This window comes from Notamacropus eugenii, chromosome 1 (assembly GCF_028372415.1).
Source record: "Notamacropus eugenii isolate mMacEug1 chromosome 1, mMacEug1.pri_v2, whole genome shotgun sequence".
Classification (NCBI taxonomy): domain Eukaryota; kingdom Metazoa; phylum Chordata; class Mammalia; order Diprotodontia; family Macropodidae; genus Notamacropus; species Notamacropus eugenii.
This window is the reverse complement of record NC_092872.1, coordinates 745,700,253-745,725,220: the sequence shown is the minus strand read 5'-3', so window position 1 is coordinate 745,725,220 and position 24,968 is coordinate 745,700,253.

Here is a 24,968-nt window from a genome sequence, read left to right as displayed (position 1 = left end):
GAACCATCTTGTTTTGGTGAGTTGGGCTTTCCATTGTTTTGGTGAGTTGGGCTTTCCATTGTTTCCATTGAAAAATGAGGAAGGCTAATGAACTCATTTGCTTAAGATGAGTAAATCTAGTATAGAGATCAGGGATTCTCTTTTGCTCTGTGCCCTCACTACTTAGTACAGTACTTGGCAGACTAAAGGAACTTATATTGGTGTAGTGGATAAAGTTATTGGCCTAGAGTCAGGAAGATGATTCTTCCTGAGTTCTAAGTTCGTATACATATGTAAATGTATACTTGCATTATGCAGATATATATATATATATATATGTATACACACATATACAAAAATGCATATATGTGTGCATTTGTTTGTGAGTGTATTGTATTGTGAATTTGTCTACACAGATATTCTATTTCCAATTCCAATTTTTTCTTCCATTATAACATTTTTATTAGGTACCTCTTATGGTCCCATACTATACTAGACCCTGGAATTATGGAGTGGACAGGCAACAGGTCATCCTCTCAGAGAATTTATGCTATTTAGAGCTGGAAACTCTTAGATTATCTAATGCAACCCAATTATTTTACACATGGAGAAACTAAGGAGAAAGAATTGAAAATGACTTGGTCAAAGTCACAGATTATAAGAGTCAGATGCACCAGTTGGATGTAAGTTTTCTGACTCTAAATTCAATATTCTTTCTACTGAAACAAGCTTCCATATATATGGAAATCTAATCGTGATGGGGAAAGCAGGCACTCCTCTAATCCCTTTTCTGACTATGTATCCAGAAATGGAGGGTGAAAGACAGAAATTACTGATGAATGTGTTTGGCAAATGATCCTTAGCTTTCCTCCAACATAGTGATCTGTACCAAATAGCTACTTCTGGCTTCTCATCTCTAAGACTGAATCAGCTAGCCCATACTGAGAGGAAGTTGCAGGTGGCAGGGAGGAGAATCATAGGACCACTGATACTCTATTATTTGGCTCAATGATTTCCCAAGATAGACTTTAACAGGCCTGCTGTGTGCTCCAGAAGGGCGTGCTTTATTTTATCTATTTCGAATTTGCTGCCTTTCAATTTCATTGAGTGTCCCCTTTTTCATGGGCTGATGAAATCAGAATGACTGATTTTGCCTTCACTAGACACTCACTGATATTTTTTTTCTAATTTTGCCGTTGCTTTCTCCTTTAACCTGTAATGCTATGCTGCAGTGTATTTTTTTTGTCATAGGAAAAGATACTGTATTGTAGAGAACAGGCTGCTGGACCTGGAGTCAGAAGGCATTAGTTCAAATCTCATTTATTAACTGTGAGACCTGGGAAAGTCTCTTCATTTGGGAAACTCTAGGTTCATCATCTCAAAAGTGTGACCTATCATTCTTTCTAACTTTCTTCCCCAATCAATATCCCTTTCAACGTACTCTAGAATTTAATAACAGTTTCTCAAACATGATACATCATCCCTCATGCCTATGTCTTTGTACTGACTATTCTCACATCTAGAATTCTCTACCCTCTCCAGTCTTCCTCATAAATTTCAGGTTTTTCTTTCAGACTCACTTCTAACTTAGGGAGACCTTTCCCCTTAAGGATAATGCCTTTCATTTCTTTTTAGGTTATCTACTCTAAATGCATTTTATAAGTGCTTAATTATTTATAATTTACAATAGAATGTATGCTCCTTGATGTTATTTTTTTTGTTTATTCATTGATTGCGTTGTTTTGGGGTTTCTCCAGTACATGGTGTGGTACCTCAACTAGAGGGAACACTTAATAAATGTCATTGACTGACTGACTGGCTAACTCTATCAAAATATACATTCCACCACTTGCAAAGAAGAAATGATGAGTCACATAGCAGGCAATGGATTTATATGGTAGGTATGAGCAGGCTATAATAGATAACTAATGAAGAAATTCTGCAGAGGACAATGCAAAGAAGACATGTGGACATTAAAATAAAGAGAAGATGGATTGGTCATAAGGAAATACAGAGGAATGGCACATGGACAGTAAGCCAGAATTATTCAAAAAACTTGTGGCCAACTTTGGAGAAAACATAGACAAAAATCATATGGGATAGGCAAGTGTTAATAGGTAATAATTAATCTATGTACAATGGAAGACATTCCTAAAGTGATAGGATCTCATATATTTGAATATCTGTGTGATATAGGCAGAATTAACTTATTCTGACAATGAACAATGGATGGAATATGGTAGCATGATAATGACAAAAGATGGCATCTTCATGTGGCTATAGTCTGAAGTGATAAAACTTAGAATCAACTGTGGCTTTAACAAAAACAAACTACAATGGGGAAGATCCAAGAAGAGATAAAAAGCCTGATGGGGTTAAGTTAGGTAGGACCATAAGAACTCACAACGAAGAGAAAACAGAATTACACAATACTATTTTGTGTCTTGCGTCTCTAACAAGAAGAATGAGCTCCGTAATATAAAGAAAAGAAAGAGTCAAAATGGCTAATATGTACCTGATAACCAGTACAATTAAATAATAGTAAGGTAGCACTTGGTTGTTTTGATTCCTTCAGATCACTTGTCCTAGATGAATAGTATGGTTTGCTACTGAATTTTCTAGAGGAGATGATGTTTGGTATCTGAAACCTGATAGCAAAAGGAAAAAAGGAGCTGAAAAGGCTTATTTTTATCCTTTTTAAAAAAATGGGACTATGGAAAAAAGACAATTCTGAACAGAAGTAAGAATATTCCAAAATATATTATTAAAAATAAAGATTAAATGACCATATAGTAAAGTAAACAAAGCAATGTCCAAAAAGACAATAAGACTAGCACATGCAACACAAATTGAATCTTTTGTTTTTGGAAGTATTACTAAACTGCTACATAAGGTTAGTTCTATAATGAGTTTCCCTACATTCACAACGTATTTGATAGAACATCTCTTCGCATTTCTCTGAAAAAGATATTGAGATGTGGCCTATGAAAATACAATCAAGGAAATTCAGGACAGCTTCAATGCCTAGAATCAAATAAAGTCATTACTTGATTGAAAAATAAATAACATTTTCCAGTGTAGAATTTCAAAGATCTCCTCTTGGCTCTGTGCTATTTAACATTTCTCATGACTTGGATAAAGATATAGATGGTACGCTTATCACATTCACAGACAACACAACATTGGAGCTATAACTAACAGAAAGGGTGACTGGTTTGGGATACAAATATATATGGCCAAGCTAGGATACTGGACTGAGTAATAAACTAAAATAGAGGCAAATATAAATTCTTGGGCTCAAAGGAAAGCAATTACCCAAATACATGATAGGGAGGGCACTATGAGAAAAGGATCTACGTTTAACTGGATGACAAGAAAATAATAAATGAGTGGGATGTATTATGTGGCATCCCAGAAAGTTTGAATGAACTCAGGCTCCATTATTAAAGGATGAATTTTTATAAATATGGCAGAGTTCTACTGGATTCTGACGTACTTATATTAGTGATCTACCTTAAAAAGTTGAAAGTTATAGGGTACTCTCAAATAATCTTACTATTAGGAGGCTAAACCACACCGCTCTCATCCTGTAACTGTATCTTGAATAAAAAGAGGAAATTCTCATTGAAGCATCATGGCTTACAATAGCTAAATATTTTATTAGTTCCCCCCCACACACACACACATATAGAGTTTTTAAGACACTAAATACCATTCTTCACCAAATCATGTCCTTCTATTTCTCCTCAGTGTTCAGACAAACTGAAAATCTAATAAAGTCCATAAATTGGCAGGGATGGGTAATAATTATTTTCAAGAGAAAGTGTATTCACATATAGGTATAAGGTTATTGTTAACCATGAGCAACCAATTCTTTCTGCAGGGGAATGCAGTATAGGCAAAAGAGTAAATAATTAGGTACGTATTGCTGGACATTATTCTAGATGTTAATGGGAAGACAAAAATGAAGCCTAACTTGTATTTAAAGGGCATAGCTCTCTTGGGGCAAAGATATAACATATCAACAAATAAGTAAATTTGGGGCATATGCAGAAAAGATACATAGTGATGGGGCCATTAAAACTGTGGGGATGAAAAGGTGGTTCTGGCATTAGGTGACATGGCAGTTGAGTTCCGAAAGGATCTAACAACTTCGCAGAGTGGCAGTAAGGAGGGAGCTTTCAAAGACTGGTTTGGGGGCAGTTTTTGTAAAAGCAGAGAGGAGGGAGGTGGGATGTCATGTTTGAGAAGCAGCAAATGGGAAACTTTGGGTAGTGTGTGAAATGAGCAAGGTAGAAAATTAAAAAAAGAAATCGAGGGAGAAATTTACTGGGACAAAGGGAAAAGGAGAGGAAGAACGAGGTAAATAACTGCACATAAAAGAGGCAACAAAAAGTTTTTAGAGTGGAAGGGATGAGAAGAGTTAGAAACAAAACACTTAAGAAGGGGCAGGATTAAAGAAGAGAAATTTTAGAATAAGCAAGGGGGAATAGGGTGGAGAAAAATATGGTTAGCAATAAGTAAGAAAAAGTTGAAGCCAGTTTCTCTGATAAAGGCTTCATTTCTCTTTTTAAATTGTTTTTCTTAATTTGTCCTTCATTTACTTATTATTTTGTTTTTTTATTTTTTTAAATTTTATTTATTTTCAGTGTTCTACAATCACTACCATATAACTTAGATTTTCCCTCCCTCCCTTGTATCTCCTTCCTGCCTTTCCCATCCCTCCCCCCTCCCTCCTGAGACGGCATACAATTTTATATAGGTTCTACACATACATTCCTATTAAATACATCTTCACCTTAGTTATGTTGCATAGAAGAATTAAAATGAATGGGAGAAATCATATACCAAACCAAAATGTAGTACAAAAAAAAAAATGATCTGCCATATTCTGCTATTGAATTCCACAGTTTTTTCTCTGGATGTGGAAGGCATTTTTCCTTAAAAAACCACTGGGAATTTTTTAAGTCCTTGCATTGCAATGAAGTGCTCAGTCTACCAGACAAACTCCTCACACACTGTGGTTGTCACTGTATACAAAGTTCTCCCGGTTCTACTCCTTTCGCTCAGCATCAGATCATATAGGTCTTTCCAGGTAAAGGCTTCATTTCCCAAACATAAGGAGAACTGAGTCAAATTTACAAAAATAAGAGTCGTTTCTCAATTGATAAATGAGCAAAAGATACAATCAGTTTTCAGATAAAATAATCAAAAAATCTATAAGTAAGTAAAATGTCCTAATCCACTATTGATCAAAAAATTGCAAATTAAAACAATTCTGAGGTACTATCTAATACGTATTAGCTTGGTTAATAAGACAGAAAAGAAAAAAATTACAAATATTACAGGGTGTGTGGGGAAAATGAGACATTAATGTACTGTTGGATGAGATGTTAATGCACTGTTGGTAGAGTTGTACATTGATTCAACCACTTGTAGAGAAATTTAGAGCTGTGCCCAAAGGGCTATAAAAGTGTGCATACCCTGTGATTTAGTAATACCACCGTTAGGTCTATATCGCAAAAGGGATTTTTTTTAAAAAAGGAAAAGGACAAACGTACAAAAATTTTATAGCAGATTTTTTCTGGTGGAAAAGAATTATGAATTGAGGAGATGCCCATCCATTGGGAAATGACTGAAGGCATTGTGGTATGTGATTATGATGGAATACTACTATGCTATAAGAAATAATGAATAGGATACTCTCAGAAAAATGTAGAATGATTTAGGTGAGCCAATGCAAAGTAAAATGCACGACGTATAAAGTAACAGCAGTGTTGTAAGATGATTAGCTATGAACGACTTAGCTGTTCTTAGCAGTACAATGACCAAAACAACTCTGAAGAACTTATAAAAAATGCGATCAGAGGATACAGGTTGAAGCATTTTTAACTGTGTTTTTCTGACTTTTTTTCAGTCTGTTTTCTTTGACAGCATGATTTATATAGATGTTTTTCGTGACTAAACATGTACAACCTATACTGAATTTCTTGCCTCCTCAGTGATGTAGGTGGGAAAGGAGGATGAGAGAGAATTTGGAATTCAAAATTTTAAAAATGAATGTTAAAAAAAATAATTAAAAATGTATGGATAAGGAAGATAGAATGCCATCATCAGGAGACAAGAAGGATAATTTATCCTTTCTTACATTTTCTGTGATCCCTTATTGTCTGATTCCTGGAGTTCTCCATTTTATAGAATGTCTTTCATTCTCAGGATGAATCCACATACAATTTATTTACATTTTCCATCTCACCTCTTCCACTACTTTTAAATTGGACAGCTTATATTTTGCCATCACTGGAAAATTCTCTGTATCATACTCTAGAGAAGCTTATTCCTTGTATGTAAAATAGCAGCAGCAGTGACAGCAGAAGAATCTTCTGGATAATGATAACACTAACAAGAGCTTTTATAATATACATAAAAGCAGAGTGTTCCCCCTCACATCTCCTCTTACCATATGACTTTTTGTAAAATGAGCATCTTTGTTGACATGTTGTGCCCTTAGGAGGCCTGCTATGAATGCTTTGCGTCACCCTCAAAACAATGGTAATTCATTAGATTGTAAGCTCCTTGAGCATAGAAACCTTCTTTTGTATCTTTTTATATATTCACCACTTAGCACATTATCTGCACGTCGTAGGTGCTTGAAAATTGCTAATTGAATCAAATCATATTTCTTTAAGACAGTGAAAGCCTTCTCCTTAAACCAGTCTTATGAAGTTGGTGAGACAAACATTTTCCTTTCCACTTTCCAGATGAGGAAATAGAATCTTAGAGACTTACTTGTGGTCACGTCATTTAGTGTCAGTGCTAGGATCTGAACCTGTAACATTTGCCTGCAGGAAGTTCTCCTTCCACGTTTCTTACCTTGTCCTACTTGTATAGACACACACACTCAAATATACATCCACAGTTCTATATGTGCAGTCACAGATGCATGCACATACGCAATCACCTTAAGCTCTCCTTACCATTCTCCTCAGCTATTGTAAGTCACTTAATTGATTCCAAGTCTCTGCCCATTCAAATCCATCTTCCCCATAGCTATCGAGTTTATATTTCCAAACCAATGATTTTACCATTCCAATCCTTTGCTCCAAAGGTTCAATAGCTATAAATTCTACTAAATAGAAAATCTCTGTAAGCAAAGGCCTTCATCATTTGTATCACACCTTTATTTCCTGACTGCTTTTGTAATATATTCTTCCATATGTGCTCAGTGCCAACTTATCCACTTTTTGTTCTGTACATGATTTTCTGCTTCCAAAGAGGGAGTTTCTTCCCTGAAAATTACCTATGTCAATGAAACAGCAGGAACTGTAGAGATAAGATTCAGTTATATGTCAAAATAGGCACAGGGCTATGATTTTTCCATTAAAGGTCACTCTTAGGTTCAGAAACTCCCCCCTATGATACAGGCCTACACTTTCTCTGAAACTTATAAATTTTTCAGTTATGAGACAAACAAACAAACAAACAAATAAATCTACCACTTTTCCAGTGTCATATAAACAATGTGCATTAGATATAAGATTGGAATCCATGTTTTCTTTGTGTTGAAGCTAGCTCTCCAGCTAGGATGCCAGAAAAGTGGTTGCTCAAAAATTGGATCTAATTCCTTGTAATGGGTTAGACTTTTGATGGTTAGAGATCTTCCCTGGAAGACCATATAATTGTTCGTTGGAACTATCATCAAGGTTGTTCATGTTGAAGTAAAAATTCAATTATAATAACTACTGAAGATTTGTGTGTGCTATAGTGTATGATAAAACCCATGAAATGACTGATCTTTGGAATATTAAAATATATTACATATTTGTATGCTTATGTGTACAAATATCTACAGCACATAGATAGTCAATGTGTTTATATCAACCCATGCATATTTACATAAACTTGTGTATATGGACATATATACAACATTGCATTATATCATTTTTATCATTTGTTTAAGGCTTCCAAAGAAGAAAATATTTGGCAAAGAAAAGATTTGACAATTGGGTGCCTTCAGTCTATGTGACTTTTTTTTCTGATTATAAGGAGACTCCACAAGCAAACCATGGCTCACAGTCAAAGCAGAAGCAAAGTCCTTCCATGTTCAGAGGTACTGAATACTCTGAAAGCTTTCCCCATGCTGACAGTGGCTAACCCACAATACCTCACCAGCTGTCAATGATTGGCCCATGATAGTGTGAAATAGAAGCCATCTGCTCCCAGCTGGAGATCTGATTATTCAGGAATCCTGGTGCTTTAACATCCTTTGGAGTTCCAAAAGCTGCTTAGCTGCATAGGGAAATGGTATCATCTAGAAAAAAACAGGTGCCAACCTGTGAGTACTAGGAAGTGTGGGGAAATAATGAGGTCTTCACACTTTGGGGCAAGAGGACTTGCTACATCTTGCGCTGTGGGGAGGTGCCCATAAGGAAAAGGCACATGAAGTGAAACTGTTATTGAGCTTAGAAATGGAGCTGAGAGTGTAGTGAGGAGAGGACTGCGCTGGATCACAATGACAAAGTAAGCAATTGTGAAAACAGGGTAAATGGAAAGAGCACTAAAAGGAAAATAAATTTAGAAAAAAACTTAAATCAAGCACACCGTATAACATAGATTATAGTTAGATAGATAATTGATAGAGAAAAAGAGAGAGAAAGATAGAGATGAATTAGATAAAGATGGGAGACAGAGACATAGATATCTCTTATCAAAACAGAGAGATGGGAGATGACTAGGGAAAAAGCATTGTGCACTTTAGTAGATGTAATGGTTACACTGAGAATTCTGGCTTAATAAATTTTGTTGGCTTTTTTTTGCTGTTGTTTGGTTGGTTTAGTTTTGCCCCAAGAAAATTTATTCTAAATGGGAAGGGTTAGGGTTAGGGTAAGTCAATTTTCCTTCTGAAATAACTGTGATATGTAAAAACCAAAATAATAGAATAGAGAGTGTCAGATCTTGTCTTAAATGCTTTACCAAGTTTGTATTATTTAATCTTCACAACAACCCTGGGAAATAATTGCTCTGATTATCTTTATATTATAGTTGAAGAAATCCGAGCCAAACAGAGGTTAAATTTACTTGGTTGGGGTCATACATTTAATAAGAGTCTGAGACTGAATTTGAACTCATATCTTCCTAATTTTAGGATTAGTATTCTATGAGACAGGGAGAGGAAAAAAGATGAAGGAGGGAGGGAGGGAGGGAAGAAAGGAAGGGAGGGAAGGAAGGAAGGAAGGAAGGAAGGAAGGAAGGAAGGAAGGAAGGAAGGAAGGAAGGAAGGAAGAAAGGAAGGAAGAAAGGAAGGAAGGAAGGAATGATGGAAGGAAGGAAGGAAGGAAGGAAGGAAGGAAGGAAGGAAGGAAGGAAGGAAGGAAGGAAGGAAGGAAGGAAGGAAGGAAGGAGGGAAGGAAAGGAGAAATTTTTTTTAAAGTGATGAAAAATTTGAACTCATGATACCAACATTTAATGCTCATTCTAATAAAGCTTTCTTTTACAGATGACACTTCTCTAGGCAATTCCTTCAAGACTAGATATTCTTGTCTCATCAACTCCTGGTCAATAGCCAAGAGCAAGGTGGAAGGTCAGCAATCTCATTCCTCCTGACTATCCCTATAAGCTTCTCTTTCTGCTACCATCACTCAGTAATGCTTTATTTTCCTTCAACACTCACTCCATCCTGGCCCAAGCTTGATCATTGATTCTTATTACTGTCATGGGTGGACCTCCAGATCACTTGTCTACTCCTCAGTATGATTAGGTCTGGGCTCACAGGCTTCTCCACCTTAGCTATTCCATTCTCCAGACATTTAGCCTTTTCCATTCCTCCACCAGCCCAGTGTCTATGCTCTTTGTCTACAGTCAAAGCATGAGTATTTATTAATTGCCCTCTCTGTATTAAGAGATAAGGACACAGAAAAAACTGAAACAAGCCCCGCCATTCAAGACCTTACAATTTATCCTGAAGGAGGTTTAATTTATCTCAAACACATTGTAACCGAGATACCCCCACCCCAACTTACCAAAGACATATCCATATTTATAGAAAACTATTTTTTAGGGTTCAGTCTTTCTGATTACAGTTTTAGTTAAAACAATTACACTTCATTCCACATCAAAATGAGTGATAATCAATTTTTGTGTTGTCTGTGTGTCTTACTAATATTGTTTGTTTTGGAGTTTACTTTGTTTTGTTTAGATAAAAGCTTATTGCTTCTCTTAGTGTTCACTTGTGTGACAAAGGACTGATATTCCAGCATGGAAAAGATCTGAAGCCAAGAGTGGGGCAGACATGGGAAGCAACCTGAGATGCAAATATACTACCAGGAACCCTGTTTCTTCCTCACCCTCTGTCTTTGAGGTAGCCCCGGGGAAATGGTATTGTGGGAGGAATTTATGGAGTATCCCTATAAGTGTGAGAGTTGAGATTACATAAACCAGATACAGAATGAAATGCTGTGAAATTATACAAGAATATTCTAATGGAAAGCACATTTGACCACAAGGCAGGGGCCCTGAGTTCTAGTCCTGGTCCTTTCACTGAATGATTGGTGATCTTGAAATACTCAATTATTCTCTGGCCATACTTTCCTCATCTTTAAAACATAAAGATTAGACAAGATTACCTCTCAGGCCCCTCCGAGCCTTAACATTTTCTGATGATGGGGTCTTAGATTTAGGATTGAAAAGAACCTTCTAGGCCAAAAGTTTCATTTATAAAGAGGAAACTGAAGACACCAATGGTTACCTGGCTTGCCCTATGTGACATGACTTGTAAGTTAAGATGTGGAGACTGGTACTCAGGTGTTCTGGTTCCAAATCCAGGATATTTTTTTCCATTGCATTATTTTGTTCATTATGCATCTTCTAGTCCTCACATTCCAAAAATAATAGCTAACACTTATATAGTACTTATGTGCCAGGCACTTTGCCAAGTACTTTACAATTATCTCATTTGACCCTCAAAACATCCTTGGGAGATAAGTACTTTTATTATCCCCATTTTATACATGAAGAAACCAGGGCAAACAGAGGTTAAGTGATTTGCCCAGTGCCACAGAGCTAGTAACTGTCTGAATCTGGATTTGAACTCAGATCCTCCTCCCTCTATTTCTAATACTGTGTCATTGCAATATTTAGTTGGTATTTTTCCCTTTATGTAGTTATTTTCTACTTGCTTTCACTGCTTTCTGTTTTTTTTTCTTCTGACAAAATAATTGATCATGATGATATGATGTGCAGATAACTAGCCACAGAGTTCAGAATATCTGTATTCAGTTCTCACTGTTAACACATGCTGGTCCTGAAAATCTGGTCAAACCAATACCTTAATTGATGCTCTAAATCTAAATTGCAAAGCAGACTCTGGTCTGTTATCAGCAGAGGGAGTTTCTTCACCAAGGAATATTTTATACAAATGAAACTTTTTTTGAGTATAACAGAACCAGTTTGAACACTGGGTGATGACTTTTATAGTCACGTCAACCCTCAAAGGCTTGCCACTAAGCTGCACAGGTTTAGTAGGGTGAATAGCCAGGCTCATACCCTTACAGATGCTTGGTATATTGTAAGAAACAATGAAAACAAGGACCAGATATTGCCCACTGTATAAAAATTGAGCTTCTAGATCCTCAAACCTAAAACATGTCCAAGCTAAAAAAGAGGTAGAATACCATTATAGGCATTGGTTTGTGAGTCCAAAAATGAATGAGACATGACATGACACAATATCACTTTCTAGATGAGGGTAATATGTATGTGTACATGCATGCCAATTAAAAGAGCCCTTTTGGAGAATAGATGAAGCGTTTGGCTTGGAGCAAAAGAAGTAGATTTTAATTCAAGTTCTATAATAAGACATATAAGGTCTCAGCCTCAGTTTACTAATTTGTAAAATAATTAGTTATAACATTATTTGAAAGTCTTCCACCATTGTAAGCATTTGCTAATTTCATTTGTCCTGGATTTCCTTAGAGACTGATTTTTTGGTAGTGAATATGAATTAGGTGGGCCAGGAAAACCTCGTAGAAGCTAGAAGAACTTTAGATCCCATTTGAAAGGCTAATGTTGGATGAACTTGGCTCCCAGAATATTTCCGAAAGAGTTGGCTTCTCAGAATTTTCAAAGCATTAAAGTGGTCTGATAATAAAACCATTGCATCATCTCCCCCTTTTCTCTCATGCCCCCAAGTTGACCTATTTGTGAACTAATATTTTATTTGAAATAATTCAAGGAAGGGAAATTTTCTCCCATATCCCTGTCATATGTGCTCTGTAATGTCCATGGCTGCATTTGTTGTTAGTAACCCCATAGCTAAGTTGATGATCAAGGATTTCATTTATAAGGCACCCCATAATTCAACCTTAGCAAGTATGGATGCTAAGACATAAAACTAAGCAAATAATCTTTAAAGCCACATAAAATATTAATAAATGAGAATTACTCCTAATGTAAAATTATCCTCACTTAGGAAGAATCTCAGATAAGCAATATTAAGTAAGCATGAGATGAAGAGCCCAAAGTGCAAGGTTTACCTATACCAGAAAAGCAGAAGAATGAGTTGGTTTGGCTACCTCCTGAGGGTGGCATGATTCACAAGCATTAAAAAAGTTATAATACTGGGAAACTAGAGATTTTTATACTTCATTAACTAAGCATTTGGAGATACCAGAAAGAATAGTCTCTTGGAGATACGAGTAGTAGGGTATGGCAGTGGTATAGGAAATAGTGAGTAAGTATTTTTTTTTTGATAAAAGAAAATTCTCTGGCTCAGCTCCATGGGGAGTGTGCGAAAGGGAAACCTGGGAGAAAGGTGATACCATAGCAGGATTCCATGGGTCTCTAACCTCAGTGTGTCACAGTGGAAGGAACACTGGCCTTGAAGTGAGAAAACCTGTATTCAAATATGCTTCAGATCCTTAATGTTGGTGTTACCTTTGGCAGGTCATTTAACCTCAATGGGTTCCAATTTTCCCATCTGTAATTTATACCAGATGGTATCTGAATTTCCTTCTAGCTCTCCATGTATGATATGATGGTGGCTGTTAGTGTTGTGCTACTTGGTGGACTTTGTAGTGAAGCTTAGGATGAGCAGTAGTAAAGTGGAGTTAGCAAACAACCCTAAATGTCAGCATCTATGGATAAAACTTCTTAATTTGGGCTCATACTTTGGACATGTTTGAAAAAACATCTTTATTCTAAACTTGTTCTATTTACTTTAAGAAATCATTATATTTCCAAAGTCATAAGATAATAGGATCAGAGAGTAAGAAACCTCTAAAACTTTTCATGCAATTCACTTATTGCCCAACTGAGTAAACTGAGGCAAGGTTGATAATTTTCCTGAATCCACACAGGTATCAACATTTGGAGGAAAAATCTCTGTAAGGTATGATACATGTATGTGTGTGAGTATGTGTACATATATATATATGTATATATATATATATTTGGTAAAATCATTGAAAATTCAATGCATTATGCATCCATAATCAAAGATAATTTGAGAGTTAAATTGAGTAATGGTACAAGAAACTCTGCAACTTGTTTAGGGATCTCATAGGGAACCAGTGACAGCATCTGCATTAAGTTGGTCTTGGTAATGGAATGTCTATTGGATTCTCTTTTATGATAGGAAAAATATCTACCAGCATTTTCCCACAATATGGGTTAGGCCCATATTTCTCTCTCTTTCTCCTCACCACAGGGATTAGAAGCTTCATTTTATGGAGAGATATGCCAGCAGTCTATAAAATCATGGCTTACTCATTGGTTATTGAATAAACACAAATGATCTTTAAGACCACTTCTGATTTTCAAATCTGATGGTCTAACAGGAAAGAAAGCTGTCTCAGAAACTTGATTGTCCCCTCCTGTCCTTGAAATGACTGGATTTCCTTCTCTCTCCCTCCATGACTGAAACACCATATTTTTCACTCATACATACTTTGGAGGCACTCTGTCTTTCATGTGCCCTCTTGCATGCAAATGATCACAGTTCATAGGCTGCAGTCCCTTCCTCCAGCATCTATCTTTACTTTTGTTTCTTGGAAGAGGAATCTTTTGAGATATTGGTGTTCCAGACACAGAAGTGAAAACAATGGCAAAAAAAAAAAAATGTAGGTGCCAATTTACTCCTTACTTATATCTGCTCTAAAGAGTTTCCTGTTGATGGAATTTTCCCTCTAGTATAATAAAGGATATAAACTTCTTTGTCTTACTAGAGGCTTATATCAAAAACACAGTTGCTTAATTTGTATTATTTTTATTTCAAAGAAATCCATTTGACCTTCACGCATCATAGTTTCCCCACATTTAAAATCCTGTAAATGTGAACTTGGGCTAGTAAAACATTGTCTCTAGATGTCACTTTCCTCATCTGCAAAATTATGCGGTCAGTCTAGATGTCCTTTCCAGCTTGAGGTTCATGACCTTATTTGTGACCTTGAACTACCCACCTCCCTCAGCCTCAGCTTCATTGGTTTCTATAATTAGATGTCTTTGGACATACCTTCCAGGTTTAGATTTGTGAACCTATAACTGTAGTACCAGTTACTGGAAAAAAAGTATATATCATCTGCTTCCTTTTAGGAGCAGAACCCATGTTAGTCCAAAATGAGATCTAACAGTGACATACTCTCTCTCTCTCTCTCTCTCTCTCTCTCTCTCTCTCTCTCTCTCTCTCTCTCTCTCTCACACGCACGCACGCATGCACACACACACACACACACACACACACACACCCCACTAGGTAATCAACCTGGGCAGTTTATCACCCACCCACTGGAGAGTTTAGTGTTATTAGCTAATTAAAGGGAGGATCTGAACTCTTTTATATATTACACTTAATGAGATAGATAATCACAGTCTAGTTACCCTGATAGGCGATTTGTAAAGCCATGCCATTTGGTTGTAATTTTTCAACTGATTAGAGCTTAATTTCTCTTGTAAATTTCCTGTAAGTTCCAAAGAGGGCAAGAAAGAGGGGCTGGGTTTATGCTACAGTAACATTTGTCTGGTGCAGTTTCCTCCTGGCCTGAAGAGAAAGAAATAACACATCTGGGCAGACATCCAGCTATATTACTGTCACATTGAGATCCAGCTGAGGGGGAAAAAAGACAGATCCATTGATAGCATCTGAAATGAGATAGACTAAAGAACTACAACCAGAGAGAATCACAGCATTAAAAAAAAATGGGTCTACGCTATTGTTACCTTGCTGAAGATTTTATGGGTTGGTAGGCAGTGTGTTTCAGTGCCTTACCTATAAAATTAAAGTGAACCTTCCTTACCTGGACATATTTTGAGAAATTTCCTTTGCAGTCAAAGGCTTTAAATAAACTCCTTTGTATTTCGTTTTCTCCTCCCTATCCACCTTCCCACCTCCCTTCCTCTCAACTCAATGTACCTCCTTATAACATGCATCACTCATTTTCAGACTAAAATTTGCCACCATCCCACACAGACCTGCTGTTCTCTCTCACCACACTGATTCTCATAAATTACCAACACCCAAAATGTAAAGTATTGGAGCTGAGGTTAGAAAGAACTTCCTACACTTTGCAGGAAGGAAGAGAAAGAAGGTACCAGGAGGTAGCTGACATGCCTGGAAACTGCTGGTTTCACTAGGGATTGCCCTGTTCTTCACTGGTGAACTCAGCACCACCATGAAAGGACAGGGGTTGTACTGTCCATAACTGACAACTATAAAAACCATAAAATATAAAGCCTGGCACATGGAGCTACATTGTTGTGTTCCAACTGCGATTTCCCAGTTGTCCATATGTTGATAGACTCCAAATATGCATGCATGCTAATGTATGTACCCAGAGCATATGTGATCACAGAATGTATTTAGATTGAGCTATTAATTATAACTATTAAGTATAGTTCGGTGTGCCCCCCCCCCCCCGTATTTATAAGAAGACATCAATCAGAGTCCAATAGGAAAGAGAGACAATTCTCCAGTCCCAGAGATCATAGACCTATGGAAATGTCATCTTAAGTGGAAAAATACTTGAAAGGTTTTATTGAGAAGGGGTTGAAAATCACTTATGATAAGTTTCAAGAAAGTGACAGCAGGAATTCTCTTCCATGCCCAGCTCTATCCCCTACTCCCTTTGACACAAAGCAAATATATCAAGATCTTTTTTTTTTTTTATCACCAAAGCACTTTAGATTATACTCTCCATTTAAGGGTATCTCAAAATGGTGAACCGTCTTACCAGTTTAGGGATGTCTCTCAGATTCATCTTAAAGGTTTCCACTAGCCCAGATAATCTCCAGGGTCATTCATTGCTTGTAAGATTGATATACAAAAAATTTACGCATGCACATGTGGTTGTGTGTAATGTATATATACATGCATGTATTCATACACACATAATATACACAAATACATGCACACACACATTTTATGTACATACACACACAAGCACAATTAAAGAACTTAGCAAGCATCACCTCTCATTCTCTCTAATATACTCTCTCCTGTAGCCAAGATATTCCCCATATAAGGCATATTATCTCCTGCCTCTATGACTTTGTCCATGATGTCTGCCATATGTAGAAGGCTCCTTCTTTACTTCTTCTTTTTATAACCCTTAGCTCCAATTCAAGATTCTGCTTAAGTGGCCCTTCTTTCAAGAGACCTTTCTTGAATTCATCAGTTGTTAGACTTAGAGGGTTGTCTGAACATCAGAAAGGTTCAATGATTTGCACATTGTCCCAAAACTACAGGTTTTCAAAGGTCAAATGTGAACCAAGTTTTCCTGGTTTTACATTTTATGCCCTCTCCACTGTCAAACTCAATCTCATTTGGTAACATGAAAATAAATAGCAATGCCTTTGTGGAAGAAAGGGAGGTAAAAGCTTGCATATAAAACTCTTTTTTTTTTTTTAATATGTCCCCAGATGTTCTGTAGATTTATTTTAGAGAGGAATGCCAGCAATCTATAGATCTTTGAGGTCCCTTTGAATCTTCAATTTTGATTGTATTTTGACTCTATACAGACAAGTATGAATATCCAACGATTTTGAAATTCTTGAGCATTTGAGATAATGAAGGGAGAAACAGAAATGACAGTAAAAGAAAGGAGAGAAAATAAGAGAGGAGAATATTAAATCACTTTTTTATTGAAGGAGAGGTTGTATGATAAATTGTCAAGGAGGGTGTAGTGAGCATTTTGGGGGGTTATAATATGGACCAGATGGTCACCAATGTCTCATTTAATTCTAAATTCTTTGGTTTGATAATTGGTAGAGGGAGGAAGAAGAAAGAAAAGGAGAAAGAGGAGGAAAAGGATGAAAAGGAGGAGGATTCCTTGTAACACTTGTCAAGCTACTTCTCTTTTTTGGGTCTTTGAGTGACTTTCTAAGATTGTAAGTTGCAGGTAAGGTGACAATGCCAGATAGCATTTCCCTACATATCAATTCCCTATAATAATGAAATCACAGGTCTATCCCTTTCCTTGACTTTCCTAACCGAATCAGTAAACTAGTATTTTATTTTCCTAGCATTAAAAAAAAGTTGATTTACCCTGCTTTATTTAGATGGTGCATTATTACTTCTGTAGGAGAAAGCCTCAATTATTCTCCTAAAAGAAAAGGAAATCATATAGTATAAAATTCTGAAACTGTTCAAGTGATTTGCATATTTTGTCAGAGAGGAAATCTGAATTTTCTTTCCAAATTAAGGTGTAAAGTGACCATGGCTATGTGAAACCCTGAATGAGTTAAAGCAATACTATGGACAACAAGGGACTTTTATCTCTACCATTATTTAGAAATGATAATTATGCTGACAGGATCAGAATTTGGAGGCTGAAAGTGGTCTTGGAGGTAATCTAGTCCAATCATCGCAATCTATAGAAGAGGAAATTAACAACTAATGTGCTCATAGTATGCCAGGTAATAAGTAGCATTGTTGATATTTGAACACAGATCTTATGTCTTTAAAAACCAAGCTCTTTCCACTATACCAGGAAAATTACCCTGGGTAGAGAAAAGGCAGAAATGAAGTGCAATTGTCTTTTTCTCCCCCTCCTCTTTATAACTGATGTTTTTGTAAATGTGTAAAGTGTGTGCAAGAGAAATTAGAGGATTGAATGTACTGAGGGAGGAGATAAATGACCAATTACCTGCTAAAAAGCTTCATGTTGAAGTTGCCTAAATTGTTTCAACCCCCACTGCAGAATTGTGTAATTAAGATGACTTATTAACATAGATGAAAGTGGAGTCAATGCCCAGGCTATTCTAAACTCGAGTTATGGCCACTGAAATGAATTGCCTGCCTGTGCATGTTCTACGTGAGTAGGGAAGCCCTTGACACAGTGATCAACTCAGCCAAGACTCTAATCAACCTAATTAAGACGCAGCAGTATGAGGGCGTGCAGAACCTGAGTGGAATGAGCATTTCTCTCTGAAAGGAGGTAAGGGAAAAAAAATAATGGGTTTACAAAAACACTTCAGCCATGAAAAATTGAATTTATTTAGATCCTGAATGGAAGATGATCACTAGCTGTGTTTGTGCCAAAGGAAACGTTTCCTATTTAACAACTCGATACAACATGTACCCACTCATGGAAAATACATTCAGGATGCTGCCCACAACCACATTTGAATAAGCATGCACATCCATGGAAGTGAGAAACGTGACTGTATCATGAAATGAGGGGAAGTGAAGGCTGAAAACAAGATAAAAGACCTATCTTCTTATTCCAGAAGTTGCCCATGTTTAAGAGGGAAGAGGATGACAGTTGTGGAAAGACTGCCAGACTGTGAGTCAGACAATCTGGGCTCCACTTCTGACTTTGCCCCTAGTTCCTTGAATGATCTTGGATGAGTTTGTAAACTTTCTAGACCACAGATTCCAATTCTCTGATACGAACAGATCAGCCTCACTGATTTCATTGTTACTTTAAAACACTAAATTCTATGATATGACAAACATAGATATGCATATCCTTGCAAAATGAGAATTCTTATACATTTGTGCCTACTATCAGGCTGGGAACATAGGAGAAACTTAAGAAATATATATTGGTTGATTAATCTGTTTGTACTAACAAAAGGGGAAGTGATTTGGATGGTTTATTAAGCACTTCACTTGCCTCTGGCTATTAAAGTAGTAAAGGTCAGAGGGAGCATTTGAACCAAAGCCTTCTGGCCCTAGAGCTTCTGTTCATTTCACTTTTTTGAACATGTTACCATTACAGTATAAGGAAAATATGAAATCTATATCAGAACTGTCCTTTCCATAGGAGAGAGGAGGTATGTGAGAACAGAGTGAGATTGAGAATGAAGGCAGGAAGGCAGAGAGGTAGACAGACAGAGACAGAAACATAGATAGATAGATAGATAGATAGATAGATAGATAGATAGATAGATAGATAGATAGATAGATAGATAGAAAGGTGGATCAATAGATGGATAGATAGACAAATGAGATAGATGTGTAGATGGATTAGATAGATTCATTTGCTGTTTTAATCAGAATAATAATGCGAATCTAACTGTACTGTTTTTCTGTACCCTGGTCAAACCACATTGGTTGTGTCATTTTCTATTGCGAGAACCATAGTTTCCTAAAGACATTATTAAGTTAGAATATGGTGATGATGAGGCACTTGGGTACATGTGCTTAGGCCCCAATTCTAAAATCACATTTCTCTTTAAAAGTCACATTTTTCCCTAGCCACAAAACACTATCTCAGGCAGGTTCTCCCCACCCAAGGACACAACCTGCCCTAGCAACAACCATTGTTATCTCCCTTCCTGCTACAGTAGCCAGCTTATAGAATTTATTAGTCTGACACAGCTGGGTACTGGCTGAATGGACCGTGCTCTGGGTCATAATGACATTTACTACTCACTGATCCCTAGACTTAGACATACGTATACTCCCTTACATTTTTCTTGTCTTACAAAACATTGATGAGAGCAGCCTGGTATTTCTGAGCCAGACTTGACTATTAGTTGACACAGTGACATTTCAGACCTAAAACCACACCTCCAAGTAACTCCCCCTTGGGCTATTTCCTGATGAACTTTGGGTAAAATACCTGTGCAGTAGATACCAAAAGTGCATGTTCCACTCCTTGACCATTCCCTAATCCCTCCCCAAAACACCTGGTTAGCATTTTTGACACAAGTGATACTATACAATGTTCTGTACACACTTTCTTTGTACCTCTCTAAGGCTGCAGGTTCCCTAAGTAATAAATCTTTACCTTGATCTCAGCAAAGCTTCAGTCCATGAATTCTTCTCCAGGAGACCTGCCCCTGGTACTCCTGTCCTTGTGGGGGTCTCACAACCCCCTTCTAGTCCTCATCAGTGAGAAGACAATGCATAAAATGGTAGGAAGAAGACCCTCAAGTCAGAGGAGTTGGGTTGGGTTTGGTACTTTCTTTCTTAACTATGTTTACTTTATTTATTCAATATATCTCTTGACTTCATTCAACCTTAGCTTCCATATCTGCAGAATAAGGGGTTTAGTTGCTCTCTATGGTCTCTTTCAGTTATACACCCTTTGATTATATGATTACAACATGAATAGCAAGAAGAATGGACAATAGGACATGTAAGGATCAGTGGAAAGATCTGAATATCTTTAGTCTTGAAACTTGGCCCTGAAGTGCAAACTTAAGGCTATTTGGGGGTGGGGGGGGAGGTGAAGTTGGAGAGATAATTCCTCAGGCTTGATACGAATAAGAACTCCCTAACAATGGGAGCTGTCTAACGTCAGGTTGGCTTGGAAACCACACTGTTCCTCCATACTAGAGATCTTTGGAGATTATGAGTGGGCATAGTGGGAAATGTTGTAGGAGGGGATTATTTTTCATATATAACTTCATTTGATTCTAGAAGACATTAAAAGTAGACAAGGTGCCATCACCTCGATTACTGTTATTTTACATGGGAAAAGCATTATCAGTGGTCATACAAGTAGTCAGTGGTAGAGTAACAAATACAACCTATGTCCTTAGACATTAATTTCAGTATTCTTTCCATTCGTTGTGCCATGATGGGTGGCTGCCAAAATACTTTCTAAGTTCGAGATCCTGTAATAATTCAAATCCTGCCTCTTCTTTGAAAGTTTCTTAAATTCCTCCTGTAGGCAATAATAATACTGTCACCAATAGCACTACTAATATATGCAGTGGTACATTTTGGTTGATTAATCTGTTTGTACTAATAACAGGGGAAATGACCCCTGAAGCACTTTGGGATGGCTCTGATTATGATTTTCTTAAATGACTGTTCTAAGGGGTAGGTTTCCTATTCCTCAAGAAAGGATTTTGCTGTGCATTTATCAAGTGTTTTTTTTTTTATTATGATGCATTGGAGTTGTGTGAATTTATATATTTCCCCTCCAATATTGGAGACTAAATGAGGGCAGGAGTAATATCTTATCAAAATGCGCTGCCATCTCTAATTTTCACCACATTGTTCTGAAAATGGTACATGTAAAATAAGCAGTTAGTTGAAGTGAGAAGGTAATAGATGATCTCTTTAAAGATAATTAAGTCAGCTATCTATATTTCTATATCTATCTATCTATGAATACATATTATATATATATATATATATATATATATATATATAGAGAGAGAGAGAGAGAGAGAGAGAGAGAGAGAGAGAGAGAGAGAGAGAGAGAGAGAGAGAGTCTTAAAACAACAACAATAACAAAATTCAAGCTTCAATAATTTGGCCCAGGAAGGTTCCTCCTGCAGGGTTCCATATGTGACAACAAGAAGATGAAATGAATAGTAAGTTAGGACTTCTGTAAATATAACTCTCACAGTGGAAATATGAAAAATTGTTCAAAATAAGGGAACTAAAAAATAATGAGGTGTCAAAGAGAAAACCAGAGTGTGTCTATATTTGAAGACCAGATATGATATTGAGATAATGGATGATGAATATAGGAAATCTTATAGAATGTATGATTTATTGTGTTAAGCACCTCCTACACACGTGCATAAGCAGCTACACATTTGCATCAGGACAGCACTACTTTGTGCGTGGCATGGTATTATTAAAGATAACCTCAATTAGATACTGAAGCTATCCGAATGGCAATTACCTTCAGCTACTGCCTTCCTCCTCCCACTGCTCAAGTACTCTACTAAAATTTCTATGATAACAGACCATTAGAACTGTACAGGATTGGAAGGACCAGAGAACTGTTTCTTGGATCATATTGTCTGCCTTGCCACCATGTCCTCTGAGTGCCTGGGAATTGTGATACGACCTGCGAGTGTAATCCATGGAAACTGGATTTTGTCAACCTCTCTGCTGCCACATCCAAAGCAACAATAGGCTTTTTCAATTGTACTGCAGCCAAAGCCTCCTTTATGTGCTTTCCTCCTTTATTAAAATATGCATTCTTTGAAAGCATCTTTCTTGCATTTCTATTTGTATCTAAAGCACTTACTACAATGCTTAATGGATAGTAAGCAATTAATTAATAAATGCATTCCCTTTCTATTGTATAGGTGACTAGTGGATTTTAAATAGATACATTCAAGATAATCTTTGGGGAACTACTAGAGCAGATCTGAAATATGACCTCTAAATTCTGTGTGAGGAACAACTGTAGGATTTGGGATGTCTAACCTGAAAAAAATCAAGGTAGAGAGTGATTTATGTGTCTCCACGTATTGGAAAGATTTTCATGGAGGAGGGATTAGATTTGATCTCAAAAGAAATAATCAAGAATAATGGATTGGAATCACAAAGAGATGAATTAAATGATGACCTTAAAAGAAAACAACAAGAACAACTTCCTAACGTTTAGCAGTTTCCTAAAGTAACATGGGTCTCCCTGAATGGATCAAAAAGTTGGATTTTGGTGTGGCTTCTGAGCATGTGTTAACTATGTTATAAAGAAGATACTTATCCATGTATCAGTTTGACAAGATGGCTACTAAGGGCTTTTCCAACCTAGGGATTCTGTTTTATTGTTATACTCCTGCATCACAGGATTATGATGAGCTACAAATGAGACAGGGATGGTAAAGTTTTGTTTTGTGGTTGTTTTTGCAAACATGAAAAGAGTATCAAAATATCCGGTACTGTTATTATTAATTATCATCACTCTACATGTGTGATATTAATTTCTGTGTTTGGATAACACTAACAAATGAAGGGAAACTCTCACTGGCCTCTTGTCAATGTTAGGTAATACTGCTCTGTAGCCTGAAAGGGTACGGCGGACACTCTCCAAAATTCCTTCCAGCTCCAAAATTGGAAGAAATTCTAGTCTTGAGTTGCCAAGCTCAGCATTTACCTTGAGATAGGGATACGGGGATTCTAGGCAAGGAGAAAAGTTGGAGTTACATAATACCTGGGCCATGAGAAAATGACAGACAGCCCTTCAGAATGTTTCTTTTAAAATCATCCAAATTGTACTAAACTTGGACTGTTCATGACTATTATTATTCTGAGATGCTATTTCTTATAGTCTAAATAATCTCTTAGCAAAGTTTAGTCTGGGCTCCATAAATAGATATTATGTATGATACATTGTCAAAAAATAACTCATGTATGATATTCATAGGAAAGGAACTGGGTTTATTGACAGGTGGCATAGGGTCCTTCCCAATTCCCCATCTCCCAAACATTCCTATCCCATCTGAAAATTTCATATTACATATATATCCAAACATATATGTATATTATATATTATACACATACATATATGCATACATGTATGCATATACATATTGCATATGTCTGAATATGTTTGTATGCATACAGACATACATATATTCATACATGCATACTTGTGTGTGCAAGAAGACAGCTAAGTGGTACGCTGGACAGAGAACCATGTCTGGAGTCAGGAAGACTTGACTTCAAATCCAGTCTCTGATTCTGTCTCTAAGACACTGGGCAAGTCATTCAACTCTGTTTACTTCAGTTTCCTCATCTGTAAAATGAGTTAGAAAAGGAAGTGACAAGCCATTCCAGTCTCTCTGCCAAGAATAACCCAACCAAGGATACAAAGAGTCAGAAACGACTGAAAAAACTGAACAACTATACACACACACACACACACACACATATATATACACATACATGCATACACATACATATAAATATATACATGTATACACACACACACACACACACACACAAATGCAAACAAATCATAGTAAAGGAGAGTATGGTCAGAGTGAATGAACCAAAGTATTTAAACAAAAATTTAGGTTTAAAGTTTCTAGAAACATGGAGGTTTTAATTGAAAAGGAGATAACAATGATTATAATAGCTCCTTTTTACATAACACATTAAGGATGGTAAAACACTGTATGTCATTCAACACATTTAATTTTTAAAATAACCATAGAGGGAGGTACTATCATCATCACCATTTTTCAGATGAGGAAATTGTTATAAAGAGAGGGTAAGTGACCTTGCACAGTTACTGTGTTAGGGGCAGGACTTGGTCTCTATCTTCTATACTCTAAGGCATACATTCTCTCTACAAGGATTTCCTGATAGCTTTACATGTTGCAGGAAAATACATGCATATTTTCAGAAAAACTTCAGCACAGAAGATATGTTGACCCACTTTTACATGTGAAACTGTTGCATGTATCTCTGATAGTTATACACTATAGTGGAAACTATCCATAGGAAGAGGCTGAAGAATTATTTTATAGGAAAGTCTAGTAGGAGTCAGAAACTTAGGAAGAGCCACGGTCTGCTCATTAGAAGACCAGAGGGTGGTAGAGCCACCATAAACATCAAGTCAAACCTTTTCATTCTACAGAAGAGGGAAATGTGATCGTAGGGACATAACTTTAGAACTGGAAAGGCCCTTGGTGGGATCATGTAGTTGAAAAGTAACATGGCATATTAGAATGTGTGCAGAGTTTAGAATTACCCAACAAGGGTTAGAATCTTAGCTTTGCCACTTCGCCTTTTGACACTGGGCAAATCACTTTACCTTGTGGGGGCATCACTGTATTCAACTGAAGAGAAG